Source organism: Orcinus orca, chromosome 1, assembly GCF_937001465.1.
Source record: "Orcinus orca chromosome 1, mOrcOrc1.1, whole genome shotgun sequence".
NCBI classification, from domain to species: domain Eukaryota; kingdom Metazoa; phylum Chordata; class Mammalia; order Artiodactyla; family Delphinidae; genus Orcinus; species Orcinus orca.
This window is the reverse complement of record NC_064559.1, coordinates 30,519,104-30,532,991: the sequence shown is the minus strand read 5'-3', so window position 1 is coordinate 30,532,991 and position 13,888 is coordinate 30,519,104. Positions and strand designations below refer to the sequence as shown.

Sequence of the window (13,888 nt, the reverse complement as noted above, 5' to 3'; positions counted from 1 at the left end):
ACGGTGAGTATTTTATCCACATGGTGTCACCCCCCAGGGGACCGCATTCTTTCATGACAGTAACATACCCATTTCAGGCACAGGCCACGTATCCACGGTCAAACGTGGAGGGCATGTTGATCCATTTCCATGGCTATTTCTGACAGTTTCTTTTCATTTCGTAATACGTACCAGCCAAAGGTTTTGGCGTGCCCCAATACATCACACATTTATACCAACAACACCTGATATTTAGATGTCAGGTAACAGTTTTGAAGAGTTTTGCATATTGTTTTAGATTTAATTCAGAGAACCTGCCTGTGGAGTTAGCAGAACCGGCATCATTTTCTGAAATTTACATTATGAGAAAATATGGTCTCAGAGACCTATTAACTGGTACACCTAGAGGATTCTCTTTCTCTCTCTCAAGCTCTAGGATGTCTCCAAATTACACGGACAGGTGACAGACTCACAGACATAAGAAACAAACTTAGGGTTACCAAAAGGGAAGCAGAGAGTTGTGGGGATAAATGAGGAGTACGGGACTAACAAATATACACTAAATAAAATAGACAGGCAACAAGGATTTACTGTAATAACACAGGGAACAATCAATATTCAGTATCTTGTAATAACCTATAATGGAAAGTAATCTGAAAAAAATATATATATATAACTGAATTACTTTGCTGTACACCTGAAACTAACACAATATTGTAAATCAACTATACCCATATTTTTTTAAAAAAGAAAAAGAGGTGTTAGAATTTTCTAAACTGAATTAACTTAACCCACTTATAACAAATTCATCTTTAAGCAGATATTTAATGAGATTCTGGACGGTTGGGTGATTCTTAGGAAGTTTCCACTCATATATTACCAGTGATAGGAGCTTAGGGATGACTATTTCCATGAGTCTAGAAAACAAGACAGTACTGAACTTAGACTAAAGCAAGGGTTCGAGGTACAATTGTGCACTTTCCAGCTCTGAGAGCTTGGCCAAGCCACTTAGTTCTCTAAGCCTCATCTTCCCACCTAAAAATACAAGAGATAGTTTTTGTCTTGAGGATGGAATGAATAAAGTGCAAAACAATACACTAATGAAGAAACAATGCCAAACACCAGGCTCCCGGTTGGAAGACCATATTGATCCTGTTGAGAAGGAAAAAAGGTAACTGCAGAGATTGAAGCTACAGTCAGGCTCTGTGATCAGGAAAAGACATCCCCAAACACCTCCGTCAGAAATGACTTGTTCTGACCAAAAGAATTTCACTCATTAAGTGCATAGATGTTCAGAGCCATTTAATGTTGAGTCTAAGTGCTGGGTCTGGGGTATAATGGTGAACAAGGTAGAAGCAGTCCGTACCTTGTGGAAATTACTCTCCTAGGGGAGAACGCTCACCAACACAGGTGAGTGGGTTGGTGACAGAGGGAGCTAGCTCATCCTTCTTCAGAGGAAAAGCTCCAGTGTTGTGTGTACACGTCGGGCTGTGGCAGCAGCTGAAGGAGACCCACCTTGCTGCTCTCTGCACACAGCTCACACTAGAAGCTGCAGCTAAATGTCCGAACAACATTGGTGTCCTCACGCCCAGCAGTTTTCAGGGACCGTCCCTCTCAGATGCTCGGGGCAACTTCAGAACCAACTGCACTTGGTTCTACTGGGATTACTACACTTCGTTCCAGCTCATACCCTATCAGCGTCTTATTTCAAATTTATCAGTCCACGGCGGCAATTCAGTTCCCCTGCACATTTTCTTCTGTGATGTGAAGCTTTAGTTATTAATTTAGCGCTCTTTCCAGGGAAACTGAAAATACTACACCTTGAGATCGTTTCCCCGGAAACAGTTATCATACCCAAAGGTTGCCAAGAATTGGGGAATAACCTCGAAGCGTGTTTCAAGACATCTGGACAGGATTCCAGCTTAAGAACCTATTTACACGGCAGGAAGATTTATGATTCCCATCTTGCAGGTGGAAACATGAAAAAGCTAAGAGATGATCTTCTGGCCATGTATGAGAGGAGAAAAGGTGGGGTGACCATCGAAAGCAGCTTGTCTCCTGGAGCCATCACACTGAGGGGCTTTTCCTCCTCATGTGCATGTGGTGGTCCCTGTCCTTGGTATATAACACGAGAGGAATACTTATGGCAACAGTTTGCCAGCATCAAAGCCTGTTCAAGTTGTAAGATAAGGAACCTCACTCTCCCTGGCCTTCTTTTCTTTTGTGATCAGGATACACTTCCAAATAAGGATATATTTGTGTGTCACGCTCAGAAAAAGAGTGGAGTGTATCATTTTCTGACCTTATTCCTAACTCTGTGTGTGTGTGTGTGTGTGAAGATGGACTGGCTTTGAAAATCTGTATTTCCTGGGTCCTCTGCTGCTTCCGAAGTTGCAGGAATAGATGAAATTGAGCATGTCTATTTCCCACAACTAGCCCTTCATTTTTGGTTTTGTATTTTGTGCCGTTCATGTCATCATTTCTTCTGTTTCCACCGAGTACTGTTAAGTGCTTGTTTATCTATCTCACTCCATGAGGCCGGGGCAGCCTGGAAGCCGCAGCTCCCGGGCGGGGGGGGGGGGGGCGTCCAGTGCAGCCCCAGCTTATGAAATAAATGAAGGAACACGTGACTGACCGTGGTGCCATCACTCCTGCAAGTGTCTGCTTTTGGCCGGTGTCTCTGGTACATGGACAACAACAGCAAAAGTGACTCCTTCAGGGCTCGTGGAGGGAAGGGTCGTCTTCACCCGGTGATGAACACACGGGTGACCCTCCCCACACAGGCCGGCAGGTCTGGACCCACCGCTGGCCCTCGGTAAAGACTTCTCGACTGATTGTAATTTTAACACCCCTCTCGGGTAATTGATTCCTTGTTTTAAGGCTCTCTGAGGAGGTTTCCAGGCTGACATTCCATTTCAATATTTCCATAATTGATTATGTGATATTTTATGTTATCTTGAAATGGGAGAGTATGCAGTTTCACGGGGCTTTGGGTGACATAGTTTTTATGCAGCTCTATGAATGAAAGGACAAGGCAAATATGATGACCGACTTGTTCCTTATCTCCAGATAAGAGACGTTGGCAATTTTGAAGATAATTTCTCTTTAGGAAGGAGTGTTATAGGTGATATGGTGGAGGGGGTGGGGAGAAGAGGAGAAAAATAATCTACTACTTTTGAGTAAATTTCCGGGTATGAATGCTGTCAACAAACAACTTCAGGTGGCATTTGGGGAGCCCAGACAGGGGACTGAGGGAGTGTAATCTCCATGACATATCAAAACCTCTCACTAGTTGGTAATACCCCCTCGTACAATCCTGCGTTATCAGCTGTAATAAAAAGAAGGGCTTATCTCAGAACCCTAGTCACTCATCAGAAAAGACTCACGCTGGTATTACAGATGAGCGTGTGAGGGAACACAGGCCTCATATTGTTGCGAACACACCTTCCCACAACCCAGGACGTTAATCATTAGAAAGCTGTGCTTTCTCGTAAGAGGAGTGAATTTGGCAAACAATTAGAAGAAGAAAAATGTGTAGATCTTTCTCAAGCCCAGGTTGAACTTATCAGGCCCTTTTTGTTGCCCCCTCAAATTTACCTTTGCACAGTCTGGCCACTGAACTGTTATTCCACTTTCCCTCTTGCAGGGGCATTTATTTGAAAATCGACATCGTGAATCACTGTGGTTAAGCTTTAAGAAAGATATGTTTAGCAAAACATTCAACTGACATGGGTTGGTAATTTAAAGTGGACACGAATCCATTCCTAATTTCGGATCATTAAATCTGGTGTGTGCCAGGCCTTGTGCTAGAAAGTTGGGGGAAAACAGAGGTGGCCAGGACACAATCCCTGCCTTTAAGAAAGGCACACTCCGGGCTTCCTTGGTGGCGCAGTGGTTGACAGTCTGCCTGCCGATGCAGGGGACGCCGGTTCGTGCCCCGGTCCGGGAAGATCCCACATGCCGCGGCGCGGCTGGGCCCGTGAGCCATGGCCGCTGAGCCTGCGCGTCCGGAGCCTGTGCTCCGCAACAGGAGAGGCCACAGCAGTGAGAGGCCCGCGTACCGCAAAAAAAATAAATAAATAAAAATAAAAGAAAGGCACACTCCAAGGAGAGGAGACAGGAGTGTACATCCATTATAAAAACCCCATGTGCACTAGAAGCTGGGGGTCACTTTACCCTGCTTCGTTTCTTGGGGAGACTTCCAGGGGGTCACAGAAGCTTCTGAGAAGGGTACGTTTAAGCAGGTCTTAATGTCGTAGAACCACTTAATAAACTTCTTTTTCCCTCAGTAGCTCCTGTGAAAACAATGCTTGGAACAGAGTATTTTAAAAAAACGTGAAGATTCTTCAGCACCATTACAAATAACATCCAGCTGTTATTTCTGGACAAAAGAAAACAATCCTCCCAGGTGGACCTCCACTTCCTTATACTTTCTTTTGTGACAATGATGACGTTTATAAAGGTATAGTCAGAAGCAGGGAGAGAAAAATCAAAACCCAGACGGATCAGCATCAACTTAGCAACTCCTAATGAGAACCTACTTTGGTCAAGACAGACACACAACTGCTTGACTCCTTTACTGGCTTTATACACAACACTGATGATTATCTGCAACCTCTGTAATAAACTGCTACAAAGTCCAAGAAAAAATGACTTCACACCAACAGTGATTAAACAAGCACTAAGAACAATACTGTACAAGGGAAATAACAGCCTAACTCCCCTGTCAATTGTTGCAAAACCCAACAGATTTATGAGCAGTTCTTCCCCGCTCAGAGACAACTGAAGTGATTCCTGTGTATTTATTTGTTAATTGTGGGCTGTCGGTCCAGAGTACAAAGACCTGCCTGGCAACACTTAGCCAGGGACTCAGCTCTTCTCGCCCCTTCTCCGTTTCTCCAGTGGACCAACAAAGGATTTTCTTCTCCCTCTGGGATCGACACTCTCTTCCAGGTGAGGGAAGCAGGAGGCAGAGAGGTCTAACTGCAGGGTACCTGCGCTGTGTTTCCACTCCCACCAACTCCCTCCCATCTAGGTCACGACCAAGAGTCCATGGAAATTAGGACCCCGTGAGTCCACGGTCTTCTCCATCTAGTTGTAATTCATCACATACACCGTCACTAGAACGATCTATTTCGGTCAGGCTACTCCTCTGGACACAAACCTCATCCACATTCCCTAGATTTCGCTCCGAAGACCTCTCCCAAAGCAAACCTCCCTGACCAGTGTGTGGGGGTCAGACACCGATCATCCAGGAACTGAGGGGGTCGAGTGGCTGCCCTACAGCTGATAGCCTCGACCTCCAGGGACATGGGCCACCTCCACACCATCAGGGGTAAAGTGGTTGGGAAGTGAACACAGGAGCTGTCAGCTGAGGAAGGAGATAGAAGATAAAACAGACCAGCCCTCAATCTACTTCTTGAACATCTCAATCCAGGGGTAGCAGAGGTGTCAGGGGCACGAGACCTCAGGGAGCCCTAAGGGGACCACCCTGAAGCCAGGGTCCAAGAGCAGGCGCCCTGGACCATGATGAGTCAGTAGAACAGGCTCAAAAAATCCTCGGGGGGCTTCCCTGGTGGAGCAGTGGTTGAGAGTCCGCCTGCTGGTGCAGGGGACACGGGTTCGTGCCCCGGTCCGGGAAGATCCCACATGCCGCGGAGCAGCTGGGCCCATGAGCCATGGCCGCTGAGCCTGTGCGTCTGGAGCCTGTGCTCCACGACGGGAGAGGCCACAATGGTGAGAGGCCTGTGTACCGCAAAAAAAAAAAAAAAAAATCCTCGGTTAGGAAGCGAGGGAATCATGTGATTTGTGTTGGAGGCTTTCCATCAACAATCACTAAAATTCTTTTGAAGACGAAAGAATGTTTATCCAGAACATTCAGATGCCTGGTACGCCTTATTTCCCAGGGATGCTGAATCCAATTTTCTTTTATTTAAAGATGGGCTAATGCCAGATATTCAATGCTGACGTTTTTCATTTACATACTTGTGAAGCTATTCCATCAGTGAGAGACACCTTTGAGGTCTGGAAGAAGAAGACTGCATAGTGTATGTAAACGTGAAATATCACTATTGAGATCTATGTCATCACCACACAACATGATGTAATTTAACCAATTTCTGTCAAACAGAATTGTAGCTACGTTCTCAGAATTTGTCAAAGTGAAGGATAACTTTTGCCCGGATTTTCCCCTTCCGCTTATCCACATTTCAAACAGCTTCTTAGTGAAATATGAATTAATTATAAATTAACAGTATGTTCATCGTACTTGTGGGGTCAATTAAGAGTTTGCACCCAGTAGTACTGGTAGTGTCTTCTGTTCAGGTTTCTATGTCCGGCCACATAGAATTTACGTGATCTGACTAAGTTGAGCGCTAAGAGGTAAAGAGACCATTCTTCCTTGTGGTCTAAGGAACAGATCACATTCTGCTGTTTCAATGTCAAATCATGTTCATTCTTTTACACAGTCGTCCAGTTTTCCCAGCACCCATTATTGAAGAGACTGTCTTTTCTCCATTGTATATTCTTGCCTCCTTTGTCGAAGATTAATCAACCATAAGTACATGGGTTTATTTCTGTGTTTCTATCCTGTTCCATTGATCTATGTGCCTGCTTTTGTGTGAGTACCGTACTGTTTTGATTACTGTAGCTTTGTAGTATAGTCTGAAGCCAGGGAGCCTGATTCCTCCAGCTCCATTTTTCTTTCTCAAGATTGCTTTGGCTATTTGGGGTCTTTGTGTTTCCATACAAATTTTAAATATTTTGTGTATAGCACAAGGAACTCTACTCAACAGTCTGTAATAACCTAAATGGGAAAAGAATCTGAAAAAGAATATAGATATAGACATGTATAACTGAATCACTCTGCTCTACACCTGAAACTAACACAACATTGTAAATCAACTATACCCCAATGTAAAATAAAAATTAAATTTAAAAATAATAATAAAATAAAATGCAACAGCCCTAAAATTTTTTTGGAGCAGTATGTACGTACGAATAATAAAAGATGAAATGACAGAAATGAGAAAATGGAGATAAAGGGAAAATAGAGATAGGAAAATAAGTCGAAGCCAAGAATAGCATCGGTTCCCAAAACAAGCTCGATATGGGCTGCTCCAGTGGCTGGCAAAGGACCACAGTTTGGGTCCTCGTCACCAGAGCACCACTGCTAACATGATTTGTGGACGCGTGACGTTCGAAGCAGCTTCTCCTAGTACTGGACCCCGAGAGAAACTTCACGTGTGAAGTTCCTACAAAGGAAATATACGGGCTTTACAGCTCAGAAACCTGGGTTTCTACCTCGACACCCTCACCGTGTAACTTTGGGCAAAGAGTTCAAACTCCTTAAACCTCAGCTGCTCTCCCAAGCCATTGTTTTTGTTAAACGGGATAAACACAAGTGTGCCCAGCTGGGTGGCTGGTATACAGCAGACACCCTATTAATGGTAAGGAAACCTGAATCTAAGTAAACAAAGAAAGGCCAAATATAAGAGGTGCTGAATGAAGTACAGAGGAAAAGAGATTTCAGGTGATGGCAAAGGTTGCCGAACAAGAAAATAAATAGTTTAGGGCAGATTAATGTGAAATATTTTCCAGTGCTTTCTCCTAGTAGGTATTGTTCCATTTATGACCACTGCCTGTTTCCTGTCCTCTAGTTTAGAGATCTCCTCTGTATAATTAAGGCAATGTTCCTCACATGTCTGACCAGGCGGATCTTCCAGCCATGCGGACAAAGCCCTTTAAGCCTGGTTGGAATGTCCAGAAAGCATCTGTGAATATGACTGTCGTTTTTGGAATAGGGTAGCGAGGTTAAGATTATAATCTTCATTTTCCAGACACTGCCTTAAAGACAATAATGACACCAGCCACAGAATTCCAGGTATGCAACGGCCTATTGTCCGGACAACAGTGATTAAGGCATAAATTAGGGAAGGTTTTGGCAGCCCTACATGCCATGAAATGGACCCACGGCTGGAGCCCTTGGGACACCAGATGGAGAAGAAAGGAAGATGCATGAGCTGTGACTCCCTTAAGGTCTGAATGCAGCTATCTCCTTGGTAGACTGCATTTCAAAGCCAGAAGAAAAAAAAAAAAGTTTTCAAGAGGCTAAAATGTCCTTGGGTCCTTTTTGGCTGGCTGCTTCAATCAGGCTTTTGGCCAAAGAAAGGAGGAAAGAACCCAAGTGGCCTAAATATCACTCACCAAAAATACAACCCACATTAGGGCAGAGGCAAAGGAGAGGCCCCTCAGGACCGTTCAGTGATGGGAATTCTCTGGGTACAAAGGCTCCTGGGAGAATCCCTCCACCCGGTTCCCCAGTGACATAGGAGGACATGCTCCCGTCACAGGATTCAACTTCCCCCTTCAGGTCGCAGTGCTGAGAATACATGAACCTGCGCCTTCAGAGGTGCCCAGAAATATGTTCACAGAAGTGTTGGCAACTAAAGAGAAAACTCCAGGAGTTGAAAGTGCAGGATGATTATTTCTAGGTAAACCAAACCATTTTCGCTTTGCCTAATTAATGTCTGCTTGGTCGGTGCTGAAAGGACCCAGTAACCACCTTTAGTTCAAAGACTTCATTTTACAGAGGAGGACATTCCGGTCAGGTGGGCTGTGGTGTAGAGCAGGTTAGTCGGGGGCCAGAAATGGGGTGGGAGTCCAGGTGTTCTGAATCCTAGCCCAGTGCTCTGTCACTAAGCCTTTTTCATACAGGAATAAAGAACAATCTTTCTCTCTAAAATTTTTTTTAAAAGGTAACGTTGGGCTTCCCTGTTGGCGCAGTGGTTGAGAGTCCACCTGCCGATGCAGGGGACGCGGGTTCGTGCCCCGGTCCGGGAAGATCCCACATGCCACGGAGCGGCTGGACCCGTGAGCCATGGCCGCTGAGCCTGCGCGTCCGGAGCCTGTGCTCCGCAACGGGAGAGGCCACAACAGTGAGAGGCCCGCGTACCGCAAAACAAAAACAAAAGGTAACATTGCCTCAATTTATTTCCTGCAAGGAAATATATTAATGGTAATTTAATGTCTCTATTTCAAATGTGAAGAAGGTTGACTTGAGAAATAAAGTCCTTTGGAAATATACAACAAATATGGTTACCCAACGATAGAAGCTTGGAGTTTTTTAACTGGACATAAAATCTAGATAGATGCTCTTTCCTATTCTGGGGGAAAGACTATGACGGTAACTTGAATGGAGGGTGAGCTAAGACCTGGCATTTACTTAATCCCAAGGGGATCTGTTTTGTGCCCCAACTGAAATGGGGATAACGTTCTTCTGGGTAAACTAGAATCAAGATGGAAAAAGGGCCTAGAGAAAAGAAAAAGAAAAAGGAGTATCCTCTCTTCCTATTTTTGAAAACTCACAAATTATGATTTGATATTACTGACTACATTTTTCTCTCAAGATACTTAGGCAAATATTAACTTAATTTGATCCTGGGGCCTTTTTCCTAAGAGCCCACATATAACCTCACAGGATGTGTCCATTCGGTCATGACAGAAAGAGTGGCACCTGGCCAGCCATCTGTGGGGACCACCTTTCCCCAGCTGTGTCCCTGGAGCAGCATCTGGGGTCACCTCCCTCAAACCTCTCGGCCCTGTACCTCCATAGCCATGCACCTGGTTTCCTAGTGCCCCCAGGGTCATCGCTGAAGGGCCAGGTAGCCCCTGCCTGGCCTGGCCCTGGTCCCAGAAGACCCAGAGGCAAACTGAGTTGTCACATAACTCCTGGTTGCCGGCGCCCTTTCCTAGAGCTCAGCAGGGAGGGATACAGCAGGGGTCCGCAACCCCCATTAGGAACTGGGCCGCCCAGCAGGTGAGTGATGGGTGAGTGAGCAAAGCTTCATCTGCCGCTCCCCTTCACTTGCATCACCACCTGAAGCATCCCCCAGCCCCCGTCTGTGGAAAAACTGTCCTCCACGAATCCGGTCCCTGTTGCCAAAAAGGTTGGGGACCGCTGGGACACAGGACTCCTCAACCCCACTACAGGGCCCAGAGTGAAACATGAACCATGTCAGCAACGTGGAAACACTATTTTCCAATATTGCATCGGCACTCATTTCAAATCATGTTTTAGTTCCTCAGTTCTGGCCAGTTAAAAGGGGAAAGAAAACATCCTACAAAGCTGCAAGGTAGCGATATCTGGAATCAAAATCACACGAGCTAGATTTTTATCGACACCAGCCCTAGCTCTTTGCAGCTGTGTGACGAGGCTGGGCCTTACAATACATTTCCCGTTACTTGTTTCATGCTCTTTCTATTCCAGGTTCAGAGAGAACCGTGTGGGCTCTGCTGCTGCATTGCCCCATTGAAATCTTCCCCATGAGGCCAGTATCCTACAGATCAGTCCCAAGTCAATCCCTTTATGCCTTCCGGTACTTCTAGGTCGTGTTTCCTTTATTCACTCTAAGTAAACTGCACAACTACAGGGTTTATATCTGACTATAATGATGAAAGATCATTGTATTATTATCTATATTATATATTATAGCAAATCAAGATCTAAGAGAATTATGCATAGCAGAGCTACCCTGATACACAGAAGTTCCTGCAAAGACGGCTGAGAAGTGAAAGGCAGACATTGAATTCCATTCTCCCAATTATTCTCATTGTAAAATGGGAGAACTACCCTTGGGATTGAAGGAACCCCTCTAAGCCGGGGGCAGGTTAAGCATCTTCAAGAAAGAAGAGGGAATGAGAGAACTGTGTCCTTTTCCACTGCCTCTGGGTTTCACACAATAGAAGTAATACTCAGTTTAAGTGATTAATTTTGCTTGCATTTTATTCCAAGTATGGATCACATAGAAAGTGGGCATACTATTAATAGGAACGAATTATTGACATTTTCTGCACGCAACCTGGTTCTACGAGGGAAAGCATTCCTCAGAGAAAGAAGAGCCGTGTGGTTCTGGTTTTAGAGGCACATCCTTGTTCACACATCCCACCTTCCTGAGTATTCCATGACAGTCTGTGTCTGCAGAGTGACCTGGTTGGCTTTATTTTTGGTGTAGGCTGGTCAATTCACATCCACCAGGAAGGTAGTTCAGCCAACTCATGAAGTCGATTAATTGTTTAAATTGGACTGATCAACAGTTTCTGGATTGTGTGGACGGATACAGGCCCAGAGATGAGTTATGACTACCCATCAATCACGCAATACTTCTGCTTTCACACAGCTGATCATACAATTAGCACGTGATTGCATCTGCGTGTTAAGAAAGCAGCATTGTGGTGCGAGTGGGGTTCTGATCGTTGCAATAACAAAAATGCAGCAACAGGAGCACAAGTCTTTAGAATTAGTCTGTCACATGTCCTGTCTTTATGATGTTGGCCATTGCACACGAGTTAGAAAGGAAAGGCCTTTCAGGTCCAACATGCAGTACTTTTCCTATTATTTCTTTATGACCAATTAGGACTTTTCCCTGCCCCACCAAAAATATTTTAAAAATCTTTCTTGACTGTGATTCAGACCCTAGAAGATACCAAATAATCATAACTCACTCCTAGGCTAGAGGGCCTAAAAAAATCCACCAATGCAGGACCTAGCCAGGCCACAAGTTGAGCTGAATGGTGCAGCCGTGTCCCGTCCCAGTTCCCTGGGGCCCAGGTCAACGTGCTCTCAACTACTCGCTGCTTCTTCTCCAGCAGCCTCTGGAAAAGGAGCTCAGACACAGCAGATTGTCCCTTACTGTGACCTCCTGCCTTCAGAAAGGTGGCGGACGGGGGGACCTAAGAGGTAGAGCCTAAGATGTGGAATCTTACAAAGGTCTAGATAGGCAACTTTTCCTGTGAAAACTACTTTCAATGGGAAAAATAACTTCAAAGTGGTATTTTACAGATGCCAATGTCAGAAATCCCCATTCGGAGAATGAGGTGTTAATTCTAGGTTGCAAAAATTTGACTTAAGTCTACTTGCCTCCGACTCAAGCCTGACTCTCTCTCCCAAAGCAAAATTTGCTTTTGCTTTGGGAGAAAATTAGCAAAATGGAGTCTAGGAGGAGCCTATGGCGTCTCTAAAGAGATCGCTCACTACCGTGCACGGCACTGTGCTGGGGCTGGGAGGGGTCAAGGGTGAGCAGGAAACACTTCTCAAAGGGTCTGTCACCACATGGGATGGAAGTAAGGAGGGCTGGGGGCTGCGGTTTGCCCAAGAGCCCTTGGAAACTATGCCTGAGAGTTAGAAGGGCTCTGAGTGTGCCCCTGTCCAGCTTGAACCTGGAATCTACACTTTTTTTTTTTTTTTTCTGATGGGAAATGTTGGCTTGTTTCCACCTCACCTCTAGAATTCCCATGGCCCATTACTTCCAGGAAGAAGTACACAAAGGTCACGTAAATGTTTTACGAGCTGGATTCACCCAGACACTGCTTCCTCAGTGCTCCGGCAATTAAAGGATGACTATACAGGAATGGCAGGGACTTTTGACAAAAAAGGAACACGGGAGTGACTCCTGGGCCCTAAAGACCACACCGAGCAGGTATCGTTTAATTAAGAAATGAGCTGTGGCTGAGTAATATTCCATTGTATATATGTGCCACCAGTAAAGATGTTAAAAAAAATTAAAATTAAAAAAAAGAAAGAAAGAAATGAGCTGTGTTTTGGTAACATCCGCGTTATACTTGAAAGCAAGCCATCTGCCTATATTCAAATACATTTAATCCCTACGTCGAACAGACACGATTTATAGAAACTACAGAAGAAAAACAATACTCCTCAGAGTAGAAAAGCAACCTATGTGTTTTAAAATCTTTTTTTTCTGAGTAACTGATAAACAAATCACTTGGAACCGAAAGGAGGACCTAAACGAGGGTGTTAAAACATCCGCCTTTTGCCCTGGGTGGCAACCCTGCTGGAATCCTCAGCTCGGAGAGACCTCCATCCACACGTGAGCCCATCCGTGCAAGGAGGGGAGCGCCCGTGAGCTCCGATCGATACGATGACGTATGGAGATGGATCTCGTCCCGGGCTGAGCACTTTAACAAGCTCGTCTCCGTGACCTTTGCCCAGTGGCACAAATGAGACTCCACCACAAACCACATTCTCCAGTGCGGCCCTTCCATCTTTGCTTGCTTCCACACTGCAGGCAGACCTCAAAGATGACTATGAGAAATGACAGTGCATCTTCTCTACAGACTAGGTCTTGAAGAATTTGTACGTTCTCTCTGAAATTATGGGCAAGATAGCATAAGTGCTTGCTTTTAAAGCATATTCTCTTAAGAAGCACCCTTTTCTTCTTCTTCTTTTAAAGCTAAAGGTGCTGGATGTCTCTCTAAGCAGGAAGCCTCATGACAGCTTCACTTCACCCTCCCTTAAGAGCTCAGGAGATATAGCCGTGCTCACCCCCTGTGCTTCTCAAACTTCAAGGCACCTTCAGTTAACTGGGACCTTGTTAAAATGCACGTTCTGATGCAGCAGCTTCTGGGACTGGGGTCCTGCACATCTAACAAGCTGACCAGTGAGGCCGGCACTGATGGAATCACCACCCCTTGAATAAAAAGTTCCAGAAAATTCCAGCAAAAAATGGGTATCTCCCCTCCATATGTGCATGTGTGTGCACACACGGCCTCACACATACACTCGCACACCATCGTTTTGGGCCCAGGAATATGGCACGAGAAAATACACAGAGATGGTAAAGGGTGAGAGCCTGGGAATCGGACAGGCCGGATGCAAAGCCAGACTCCACCCATGGCTGCCAGAGGAGGGTGACACTGGGTAAAGGACTTAACTCCTTGAGCCTTACTTTAGTCCAGCTTCCATCAAATTCTTTTTTTATTTTATTTTATTGGATTATAGTTGATTTATAATGTTGTGTTAGTGTTTCAGCAAAGCGATTCAGTTATACATATGCATATATCTATTCTTTTTCAGATTCTTTTCTCATGTAGGTTATCACAGAATATCGAGTAG

The 13,888-nt window shown here is 45.0% G+C and overlaps 1 protein-coding gene across 1 annotated transcript in view; it reads right to left on the bottom strand.

Moving 5' to 3' along the window:
• NR5A2 (nuclear receptor subfamily 5 group A member 2) overlaps nt 1–13,888 on the bottom strand; it is a 127,427-nt gene that overhangs the window by 54,826 nt on the left and 58,713 nt on the right.